Source organism: Ursus arctos, unplaced genomic scaffold, assembly GCF_023065955.2.
Source record: "Ursus arctos isolate Adak ecotype North America unplaced genomic scaffold, UrsArc2.0 scaffold_25, whole genome shotgun sequence".
Taxonomy (NCBI): domain Eukaryota; kingdom Metazoa; phylum Chordata; class Mammalia; order Carnivora; family Ursidae; genus Ursus; species Ursus arctos.
Genome location: NW_026622930.1, coordinates 10,222,904 through 10,235,017, shown reverse-complemented (window position 1 = coordinate 10,235,017; position 12,114 = coordinate 10,222,904).

The following is a 12,114-nucleotide window of genomic DNA, read 5'->3' as shown; positions in this document are numbered from 1 at the left end:
TCCCCCGCCCCAGTCTGCCGTTCTTAGGCCAGGGTGGGGAGAGCTTGGTCTCTCTGGAAGCACTGGTTTGGTTTTATGGTGTCATGGTGTAAAAGCCTCCTAGCTACCACTGCAGCCCTGGAAAGCTTTGGAGGTCTGCATTGGTTTACTGGTTTGGGTAAAAGTTGCCAGCTAAGAGCAACTGACGAGCTGCGAGCAGTGGTCAGCGAATTAACTCTCATCGAAGAAGAGTTTCAGAAAAGACGCAGCCGTGCAGTGCACAAACACGGAGGGTCGCTGTTTCCCAGGTGCCGTTGGGCGAGGGGCAGGGAGGCTCTGAGGGCGGGAGGGAGGGCGGGAGCATGGGTAGGATTTGGCTGCTGAATCAATGAAGGAAGCTACATATAATCAGGCTGAGTGTGGTCAGATGTCTACGAGCAGCTTAAACAAAGGCGAACCAAGGAGGGACCATGGTTTCCTGATCTCACAGGCCTTTGGAGCAAAGAGGACATTCCAGGTCGGGCTTGAGTCGGATCGGAGAAGGCCGAGGTGGTGGGAGGGCTCAGAAGGGGAAGGGAACTCGAGGGGAGGGGCTTCCAGTTGGGCTGGGGCATGAAGAACGTGACCGACTGCTGAGAAGGCAGACTGCAGGACCCTCATGGGGTCCACGGCCGGGCTACCAGGTTTGGACTTGGGTCCAGAGGCCACACATTGGGTGTCTGAGTCCACTTGGGCTGCCGTCACAGAAGCCCAGACTGGGGGCTTAAACAACAGACATTTATTTCTCCCACTTACTGGATGGGTCTGGTGAGGGTCCACCTCCTGTTCCTAGACGCCGTCTTCTCGTGCTGGGCGAGGCAGCTCTATGGGATCTTTCCTATCAGGGCACTAATCCCACTCATGGAGGCTCCACCCTCATGACCTACTCACCCCCCCAGACGCCTCACCTCCTAACGCACTGGGGGTTAGGATTTTCCCACGTGAATATGGGGTGGGAGGACTCATGCAGTCCCTTGCAGGGAGCCTCCCACATTCTTTACCTTTCCCGGATCTCCCTCTCCCGACGACATCTGCTTTCCAGAGAGATCTAAAGTATCCCATCACTCTCCCTGTTATGTGGGCACGTGCCGGGCCAATGATTCTTAGATTTGAACCATCATGGGGAAGACTTGTGAAAACAGCACGTGGCCCCACTCCCAGAGCTTCTGATGGCACAATCTGGGGTCTTAGAAGCCTTAGAATTTGCATCTCTAGCATGTTCAGAGCGATGCGGTTGCTGCAGGTCCCAGGACCACACTTTGAGAACTGCTGCTTTAGAGTAATGGCAAATCCTAAATGCCTAGGCCGGCTCTGCTCCTCCTGGCGCACTAGCGCCCCCTGGTGGGACTTCGGCGTCACTGGTGTCACTGCATGACGGGCCCCACCCTGTCTCACCTCCTGGGAGGGACTGGACACACACTGGTATAGGCCCAGGGCGTGGTTGTCTGGCTCCCTGGCTTTGCCTGTGAGGGCCCAGGCGGCTGCTGTCCTCCTGTCCCCTGCCGTCTGCACGCTGTGCACTGGTCGTGCCTTTGTAGGTCGGCTTCAGATGTTTTGTCACACTCCTCAGGGAGGATGATCAGAAGAGATGCCTGGGGTGGCAGTGGCCTGGCCATCTATCCGCATTTGCAACGGGCAGCCAGGTCTCTTAGGAGCTCCCAGCCTCCCCCGGGAGTGACTTGGGTCACGAAATAGACGGACGGGGCGCTGGGCTTGGCCGTGCTGCCACAGGCATGTCCCAGAACTCCAGGGTTTATCCTTTCTGGGCTTTTCTGTCAAACAGAAAGCTGTCTCAACCCCAACCCTGTACCTTCAAAGTGCTTTTTCTTGGGTTCCATGTTAGCTGCAAAGAGGCCTTCAAGTGCATTTGGAGAAAAAAGCAGGGGTTCAAGTGCCTTATGAAATATCACTTCATCCGACTGCCCATTCACACCCTGAGACCCCGAGACTCCGAGACACCAGTGGCCCAGGGCTTGGACACTTTGTGAGACCGTGAGCTCATCACCTGCCAACAGACTCCAGCTTTAAGTAACTCCAAGTGTGAGAAAATTCTTCCTACAGACCGTCCTGGGAATGTTGGGTTATTGGCAAGTGGCTGGTGCTGAAAAAATTGGCTGTTTGGCAGGAAAATAAAATTATGTCCTCTTTTTAGACCATACACAGTAGAATATTCCAGTTCCTTTGAGTAGTTGCTTTCCAACTTCCATGTTCATTAAAACCACCGTGACACTTGCTAACCACGGAAATACCTAGGGCTTATTCTCAGAGATGCTGGTTCTGAGGTGGGGCCCAGGAATCTGCATTCTTAGCAAGTTCCGGGGCACTCCCAATGAGATGGCTCTCCCAGTACTGGGCGAGAAATACTCGGTGTGTAAATGCCAAAAAAGAAGAAAATCTGGTCCATGTTGACCCGCTCTTCAGTCGGGAAGCACTTGGGAAGCATGAAAACCACAGAAGTGGTACCTGAAAATAATCTGACTACATAAAAGTTAAAAATGCATCTACCTCAGAACACATCAAAACATCTGAAGACAATAAACTGGGGGGAAATGGTGATACATTTGGAAAAGGATCAGTGGTTTTGATATGTAAAGAGCTCTCACAAAGTAAAAAAAGACAATTGTTCATATTCAGAAAATCACAAAATAAATAAAAATGGCCTATAAACAGGAAACATATTTCACCTCACTAAAAAGAAGATTGAATCATATAATTTCTGCCCGTTAGAAAGTTTGAGTTAATACGCTAATGCTTGTAAGATAGGCTCTCTAAACTGTGATACTGTTTGCATAACTCTCTGAAAAGCAATTTGATTGGAGGTCCCAGGGGACTTAAAAAAATGTTTATGTCCTTTGGCTCAATAATTCCAAGCCAAGAAATTTAAGCTAAAAAAACAGGAGCTATTTGGTTCAAAAATGACAGAGAGCCCAACTCAACTTCGCTTAGACCAAAAAGGGAATGCACTGGCTTATAAACTGAAAGGCCAGGGACTCTAGCTTCAGGCATGGCTTGATCAGGAGCTCACTGTCAACAGAATCCTGTCTCTGTCTCTGGGCTCTGCTCTTCTTCCTCATGGCTTCATTCGCCAGTTCTAGGTAAACAACCTCGGCTCTGCATCCTGCAAAGGTGAGGTTAGAGGAAGAAAGAGAATGTCCCTTCGCAGAAAGTCCCAGGGCAAGTCCCAGGGTTCACTCTGATTGGCTCGCTTTGGGTCAGGTGGCTCTCTTTAAACAAATCCCTGATTGGCCAGGCTTAGGCGATGCATCCAATCCTCAACTGATCTCTGTAACCAGGGGGAAATCCATCCTCTGATTGGCCAGGCTGGGTCAAATTTTTGAGTTGAAGTGAGGTGGAATATCTTTTATGGCTGGAGTCCTTTCCCTGGAGCCGGTGCTGAATGGGGCGTAAACTACGTGAGCTGAAAGAAGGGGACATGTGGTTGCCCCGAAGGGACACCAGGCTACGGTGATCACGGGGAGGTGGGACCTGACGCAGGGAGGGCAAAACCCAGAAATGCCCGTTACGGAAGCCAGCAGAGTGTTTAGACAAAGTTGTCCACCACATTGCTATTCAGAGTAACCAAACTGGAAACAACCGAAGTATCTCAGAGGAGTTCAATAAATAATGCCCAAATTTTATGATTTTATAATTCTGCAGCCATTAAGTTACAAGTGTTCAAAAATAGTATGAGGAAAAATACAGGGTATAAAATGAAGTGTAAAAAAGCAGGGATTTAAGAAATAGAATCTAAGCCCAATTTGGTTAAAATTCTATATATTGAAGAGTGGAAGGATACGTACTAAACTAGGGCTTCTAAGCTGGCGGATCATGACCCTCGGGAGGAGGGGGATGTTAATATCCACCTAGTGCAACAGATCGAATCAGGGGTCCCAAGTGTCCACCCCCGCCCCCCTTTCCCCCCCACCCCGTGGTGGTGTCTACTCCCACGCACTTGCCAGAGGCTCATGGTGGTCAGAGCACTTACCTCTATCTCTCGACTCGGGGTTGGCCATGTGACTTGTTTTGGCCAATAGGATATGAATAGATTATGACAAATCTGAGGCTTAAAACAGGAGCCCCCTACCCCCGCCACACACACCATGGGACTTCTCACGGGTGAGCTCTGCCATGGACAGAATGTGGCTCTGGGAGCCCCTTGATTCCAGAGGGATGAGAGCCACATGGAGCAGACATGGATCCAACAGGCAGCTTGGCTCCACACAAATCATTCAATCCTGAGCGAGAAATAAATGCTTATCATCGCAAGCCAGTGACGCTGAGGTCATTCGTTACACGGTATCCTAGCAATAGCTGCTGGGTGCACCTGCAGACTCCGGATTCCATGCTCTCTCCAACCCAAGGGTCACAGTGTGCGGGGAGCCACTCCACGTGATGGGCATGAATCGTGTGCCTAAGTCGTGCTGGGATGGTCAGAAGCGGCTAAGGGCTCTGTTCTCCATGTGAACCATGGTTGGCTCTGGAGCGCAGGACTCTAATCTTTGATTTTCTTCCTTATTCTTCTGTATATCTCCTGGAGCTTCTGCAGTGAGCACGGTTCACTTTTTTTTTTTTTTTTTTTTTAAGATTTGTTTATTTGACAGAGAGAGAGAACTTACCAGCAGGGAGAGGGAGAAGCAGGCTCCCAGCTAAGCAGGGAGCCCCATGCAGGGCTTGATCCCAAGACCTCAGGATCAGGACCTGAGCTGAAGGCAGATGCGTAACCGACTGAGCCACCCCGGCACCCCCATGATTCACTTTTATAACCAGAAAAAGAATGCTTTACTGAAAAATTAGAAAGATTAATTGGAAACGAACTCTTTTTGGCATCTCACTGATCCTCCCTTTGGTGTCCCTGAGAAAAAAAAGCTAGCTGTCAATTCATTCACCTGCAGGACCGTCTTCAAGACTGAAACAAGGTTCTTGGCTCCGTGGATATTGTCTTTCCTCCAAGTCCGGGGACGCTGGCTCGACTCTGAATTAGTCCGCATCAGTCTCTAGCCTTAAAACGGGGTGTCTCATGCTGAGTTCCATTCCCTAGGTAAGGAAGTTGGCCAGATGGAGATGACAGGAAACATCTGGAAGCAGTTATCTTGCCATGGGTCCCACTGCAAAGGCGCGGGGCCTTCAGGCCTTCATTCCCAGCCCCCCACCCCAGGAGTGATGCCCTGCCCGGCCCTGCTCTTGGCCTAGGAACAGCTGGGCTACTTCGAGGCTCATGCTCCTGCCCCCAGCATGTGCCCCATGGCTGTTACGAGGCGTCTTCCTGTCCTCTGGTGCCGAAGCCCCCTGGGTGTCCCTGGCCACCAGCTGCTTGGGTTCTCTGCACGGTTCAGTGCTGTGCGAGGCTCTGCCTTCAGAGTCCAGAGAGTGGGAGCCCTGGGTCCCCAGCTGCTCTGCAGCCCCATGGAAGGGGACATATGAGGGCCGGAGCCGCATCTCCGTGGCACCTGAGCCTCCGTGCCTAGCCGGGCTGGGTGCAGAGCAGGTGTTCGGTGTCGGACAGGAGGGTGTGCGGGAGGGAATCAGGAGGGTCAGGCTCCTGCGGTCTCCCCGCAGTGAGCACCTGTCAATGCGGTGCTGAAACGCTGCTTACAGACCACTGTACCTCACCGGGTCACCCCTGCAAGCCGGGAGCTGGAAAGCATCAGTTTCCTGGCTCCGCGTTGCAGAAAGGGAAGGGGCAGCCCTGTGGTGGTGTGGCTGGCCCAAGGTCACACGGCCACTCAGGGCTTGAGCAGGGCCATGAGCCCCAGTCCACTGGCTCCAAACGGAACATCTGTCCTTGTAACTGGAAATGGTTTGGTAACAAAAAGACCACGAAGAACAGGAGCTAACATGCGCCGGATGCTTGCTGTCTGCAGGCACCTCGCTAAGCTCGTCAGAGCTCACGCCGTCTGCTTACCAACCCTGAGAGCGACAGTCCACATTTTCCAGATGAGGAGACAGGCTCAGAGAGGTGAAAGACTCGCCTAAGGATGTACAGCCCAGGGACAAGGCCCACATCTGTCTCCCTTCAGAGCTGGGGCTCCAGGCTGAAGGGCACATAAGCGGGAATTGCAAGCTAGGGCAGGAGTCCATGGCTCAAGTTCAAATCTCTAACGGTTCCAGGACAGAGCGTGTGCAGGCCCTGCCACCCCAAGTGTGGTCCGAGGACCTGCATCGGGGCATCCCCTGGGACTTGTGAGAAAGGCAGAATCTGCATTTTAGCAAGATCCCGGGGGATCCCCGTGCACAGTGAAGTGCTGGTCTCAGTTGCTCTGAGGGGAGCCTGGCACCGCCCTCACGTAGGGATGTGAGTCTGCTCTCAGCATCGAGGAGTCCCGTGCTGGGGCTGTGAACTGGGAGGAGAGCAGTGTCTTCGCCCCCGAGCAGCCCCATGCTCCAGCTGCAGGGCCCCAAGGGGCATAAGCTGCTCTCCGATGTGATATGTGCTCTGAGGGAGGTCCCTTCTGCCCCGCCCCTCCACTTCCAGCCTCACCTCCTCCAGGAAGCCTCCCCAGCTGTCCCTGCCCCAGGCAGAGAGAGTCGAGGCCACCTCTGGGCTTCCAGCCTCTCATACAAGGCTCTCAAGAACCTGGCACCTGCCTCCTCCTTGTAGGTGTGACTCAGGAACACCTGCATCTCCCCCACTGGAAGAAGTTCTCAAGAGAAAAGGCTCACCTTGTTTTGTTTCTATGTTTGTTTCCATGTTTCTTTTATTAAGGTAGATGTGACGTATAACATATTAGTTTCAGGTCTACCAGGAAGGGCTTCATCTTAACCACCTACCCCAGCACCAGGATGGCGCCTGGCACAGCACAGGCCCTCAGCAGACGTGCCGGATGAACGCCTCCTTCTAGACTCAGGGTAATGATGAATGAATGCAGTCTTCAGCAAAGGAGTCAATCTCTAAGTGGAACTTTTAAGGAACAGGTAGGAGACAAAAGTGAGGGGGTTCACGGGGGGCAAAGGACTCTCGGCTCCCACTTGGCCCCCAGGGTCATCCATGTCTTCTGCTCAGGGCCCACCACCTCCCCGGGGGAGCCCTCATAAACCAGCCAGGAGCTCAGGAGCTCTCCAGGGGAACTCTGCAGGCAAGAGAGCCCTCTCCCCACTCTCCACAGCATCACAAGTCACCCTGAGATGCTACCAAGGAAGGAGGGGGAAGGGGACCTTGGGGCAGCCAGCACCCCACCCAGGCCAGGGATGGCACCCATCTCTAGGGAGCCAGCAGAACCTCGCTCTTGTTCAAGCTTCTCGGGCCTTACGGCTCTAAACACATGGAATCGGGATGGATGGGTTGGAAAGGAATAGAAAAATGGGATGGGCCCCGTATGTGTGTGTGTACTTAAATTAAATATTTACATTTCTGTCCATTACTAATGTATTCACAAATGGCTGGGGAGATTATCTGCAGGATGGGTTTGGGAAGATTTGACTAAAAATAAGATCTCGCACTATCTAGAAAATTGGCTGATGGAGGTCGGGGGCTCTCAAATCATCTTTTTTTTCCTTCACATAAGAATAGCACATCATTTAAAAAGGTTTCAAAAAGGTGATCTAAGACCTTTATACGATTCGAATGTTACTATCAAGTCGTGCACAGGATACAGTAGGGCCGAGGGGGAGTGCCCAAATTCCTGTCATGGTTGGATTTCACCTTTTTCCTGTGATCTCATGTAAGAAATTATTCTGGGCAAAATGCGGCCACCTAGAAGATGAACAAATTTTAATTCTCCTTCAGCAAGTGGTGAGAAGGTGAGAATCACCAGTCGGAAAGCCAGTCTGAGAGGAACATGAGCTCAAAGTCCCTCTGGGAGGGACAGGGTTTTTCTAAGACAACCGAAACGGATACTTCAACTCAGAGAGGTGCAGTGACTCGCTCCAGGTCACACAGCACACAGGTGGCAGAACCCAAGTCTGGCTGACCTCAGAGCTAGGGCACTTTTCCTGATTAAAGTTTCTAGAACTTTCCCCCAAATGCCTCTAATGGCAGAGGAGCATGCACCCAGACTTTTTGGGAGCCTGGTGCTCAGGCTTGAGGGGAACTGAATATCTTTGCATGTTTGTGTTTCATCGGAAAATTTTATACGAGCTAATTCGCATTATGTTTCATAATATGTTATTCTTGTACCAAAAAAAAATCATGTTTTCTCCCTGCAAAATATCTTTGAGGACAGCAGATGACCCTGAAGCTGCTCCGCGTCTTTGCTGCACTGCAAGTTCTGCCTGGCGGAGCTTGGGGGGGATGGGCCCGGGCGGAGGAACCAGCACTTACCCCACACAACCTCCGTTATCTGTAAACACTCGCTCTCCCGGAGCCTAGAGAGCTTCCAGGGATCACAGAGCCCTGAACTTTTCCATTTCTCACGACCCGGGAGATGGGATTCACGGGATTCACTCGGGCGCTGATGCCCGTCTCTGGCCCGATGACCGCAGCAGCACCTACTATGTGCCCCTGGCTCCATGTGCTGTGCTCACCTAGTCCCTGCCCTCTGGGACCTCACCCGAGGCAGGCGCATAGCAGTAGTCATGCCCTGCGATGACAAAGTGCTGAGAAAGAGACTAGCGCTGGGGGCAGGGAAGAGAAGGACACCTCATCCAACATAACCTTTAGACTTCAGCTCAAAACTCACCTCCTCTGAGAAGCCTTCCCTCCCCTCCAGACGAGGCCAGGGCCCTCAGTTACCTGCTCCCACCACACCCAGTCCTCTTTCTTCCCAGCACTTGCCAGAGTTTGCAATTAGACATTATCTTGTGTGACTAAAGCAGTAGTGAGGACGGTGGGGTGGAACCCGCACTGTGCCTCCAGGGGGAGCCTGAGGAAGTGACGGCGGGGGTGGGGGTCACCCCCACTGGTACCCAGAGACACAAGTATCATTAATCCCGTTTCACAGAGGAGCAGACTATGGCTGAGAGCAAAAGCAGCTGTATTAGTCATCCGAGGCTGCGTAACAAATCACCCCAAAACTTCACTGGAAATAATGAACACGTATTACCTCCTTACTATTCCTGGGGTCAGGCATCGGGGCAGGGCTGGGCAGGCATCTGGCTCTGGGTGTCTCCACGGGGCTTCAGTCCAGCGGTCGGCCGGGCCTGTGGTTTCAGCGGAGGCCTCACCAGAGAGCCAGCTTCCAGACTCACACACTTGGCTGTTGGCCGAGGAAGTTCCTCACAAGCTCTGGGACCGGGGGCCTCTGTGCTCCGATGGCTGGTGGCTCTTGGGTCTCTCCACAGGAGAGCTCACCAGGTGGTAAATGACAGAGAGTGGGGTGCAAACAAGACAGAAGCCACGGTCTTTGGGTAACCTCTGCTCAGAGGTGACAGTTGGTCACATCTTCATCACAAGCCTGTGGTCACTAAGTCCAGCCCACACTCGAGGGGAGAGGGTCACACAGGGTGTGAACACAGGAGGCAGGTTGCTGGGGGCCGTTAGAGGCTGCCTCTCACAGAGGTCAGGGTCCTGCCGCCGGTCTCATAACTAGGACACACTCAGGAGCTGGGCTCTCTGCCCCACCTCAGGATGGTGACGCGCGGGCTGGGACCGGCAGCTGCCACCAAGTCCAGGACCCCCCTCCCTGCACGGGCCTCAGCTTCCCGTAAACGACCCCCCTGCTTTCTCCTCCCGTGGAAGCCAGCCCCGGAGGCTCCTGGGGTCCTACACTTGCTCTCCGAGCTGAAGACATGTTAGGTCTCAAACCCCAGGTCTGGGGGCGCGCACAGCTGGGCAGTGGGCTGGACAACTGGCCCATCTAGCACTCTCCTGGGGCTGTGGGTCCTGTTTCATCTGAGAAGTGACCAGACACGTGGGGTAACCTAGCCTTATAAAATTACTTCCCTTCCAGATTGCCTTGTCTCACACTGGGAAAGCCTGTGCGGCCGTCATGGGACAGGCCCCCTGGAGCCCTCCCTGAGGGTACGAGAAAGACCGTCCGTTTTTCCCACAGTAAAGTTAACTCGCGCTGTGTGTCCTCTCTCCCTGGGCTGGTGGAAAATCAAATCTCAAACGTTTGGGGGGGCGCTCCCTCCCCATCCTCCGCCAATCCTTTTGGGGTTCTGGGCAACAGGTCGAGAAGGGAGGCTGAGTGAGGGCAGCGGTTTTCATCCGTTTTGTGCACAAATGTGCGTCGTCCGTGCGGGTCACGCCTCTGCCTGTCAGACACGCAGGAAATCTTTGCTGAGTGTTGAATGAATGGTCTTTGGTCCTGTTGCTGAGCCCCTTGACCTAATACTCACAGTGCCTTGAAGGGAGGGACAGAGGGACCTTCGCCAGCTAGGTCGGGATCCTGTGTTCCCTTGGGCCAGACCAGCAGGTGACGCGAGAGTGAGGAGTGCCCCTGCTCTGGGACACCTGCTTCCACCCCTTCCCCCATTCCAGCATGTTCTCCCTATTCAGCCTGGCCTGCCTCCCCATTCTCAAATCTCCCAACTTCCATTGTTTTTTCTGGACATATAAAAGCTCTTCCTCCACCCTGCCCTCCGGGGGCGGGGGGGGGGGTTGCGGGGAGCCAGGGCAGCCCACCCCTCCAGGGCTGGCCCGCAGCTCTCAGGGGCCGGCGTGGGGGAAGGGAGGGGGGCTCACTCCCGCTCTGATCCTTCCAGATTTTCCGCAGCAGGGAAACAGCACACAGGTTTGTATCTCAACCAGCTTTCCAGCTCAGAGTTACAGCTCTGCCTGAGGGGCTGGAGGGCAGCCAGGAGGAGGGCGTCCACGCCTGCACAGAGATGAAGCACTTTACCGCCCAGGGTCCTGGTCCTCCGTGGACTGTTCTCACCTTGCCCCCTTCAGGCTTAGCCACACAAAGATAAACAAGACTCAGGTCCCTGTAGCGACCATGCAAAGCCCACATATATTGGGCACTTACTGGATACCAAGCACAGCGTCAAGATCTTTTCAGGGCCATCTCATTTAGTCTTCACAAGTGACCTTTGAGATACGTAAACTGACCCCACTTTACAGACAAGGAAACTGAGGCGCAGGGAGGTGTGGCTCGCCCAAGAGCTGTTACATGAGAATCACGACACGAATATCCTCGATGCCACTGCCCATGCCCACAGCTGTAATTATGTTGTCCCACTGCCCCGGCCAAGTCACGGCCACAACGGATCCGCACCATAGAAGGACAGGGACAGTGTGGAGGAAATTCAGAGGAATTCATGCCCAGCCCAGCAGTCTGAGAGGGCGTCACATGGAGCCTGGGAAACAGGCCTCTGGGAGGAGCAATGGCTGAGAGGTGGGGAAGCACGGGTAAGGTTCTGGGCACTTGAAGCCATCCTCTTAAGTTCATTCCTTGAGGAACCGGGGAAGTGAGGGAGCGAGGGGATGAGAAAGGTGTGCTGGGGCCATGCTGTATGTAGTCATGTGGGGGGCCAGCCTGGGAAAGGTCAAACTGTGAGTCATGGGGGCCACAGAGCCCAGCCCCAAACCCTGCGCTCCAAAGCTGTGGCCTGGTGGTAGCCTCTCTCCTGACCCCTCCACCCGGACAGCGGGCCACCAGGTCAAAGCAGTGCAGGGAGAGGAGAGCCCATTCCAAACAGATTCTGTTTATTTGCACCCAGCCCTGGGGCAGGCCCTGTGAAAATGTTCACGTTTTCAACTCAGACCCAGCCTGAAAACCAGCTGGACTCTTCTCTTCCAAACAGCTTTGGGAGCTCAGGAAGAAGCCTGATTAGTTAGGACCAAAGAGATTACAGTTTTTCCTACTCATTCCAGCTACAGTTAACGAAAGAGTCCATTACACATATACTGAGATTCTGGGCAAGATTTTTTTGTTTAAAAGGCTCACTTACTAAGTGAGCACGGGGACCTTTTTTTTTTTAATTGCTCAGATTGTCCAACTCTCTCCATAAGGGAGGAATCAGAGGCCCAGAGAGGGCCCGGAAGTCATCTGAGGCCACTCAGCAGCGAGTGGCAGAGTCTAGAGCCTGTCCGGGGCGCAGTGTCCCTTGTGAACTCCAGCCCCGTGCTCCTTTCAAACACGGATGCCAGCTTGGTTTGGAGCTGCCATGGGCCTGGGGAGAGGGGAGGAAAGTGGGCCAAGGGTTCAGGGCTTAGTATAGCTCAGCACAAGGGCTTCTGGAAGCCTCAGCTCACTCAGGGTCCTCCTCCTTGAGGCC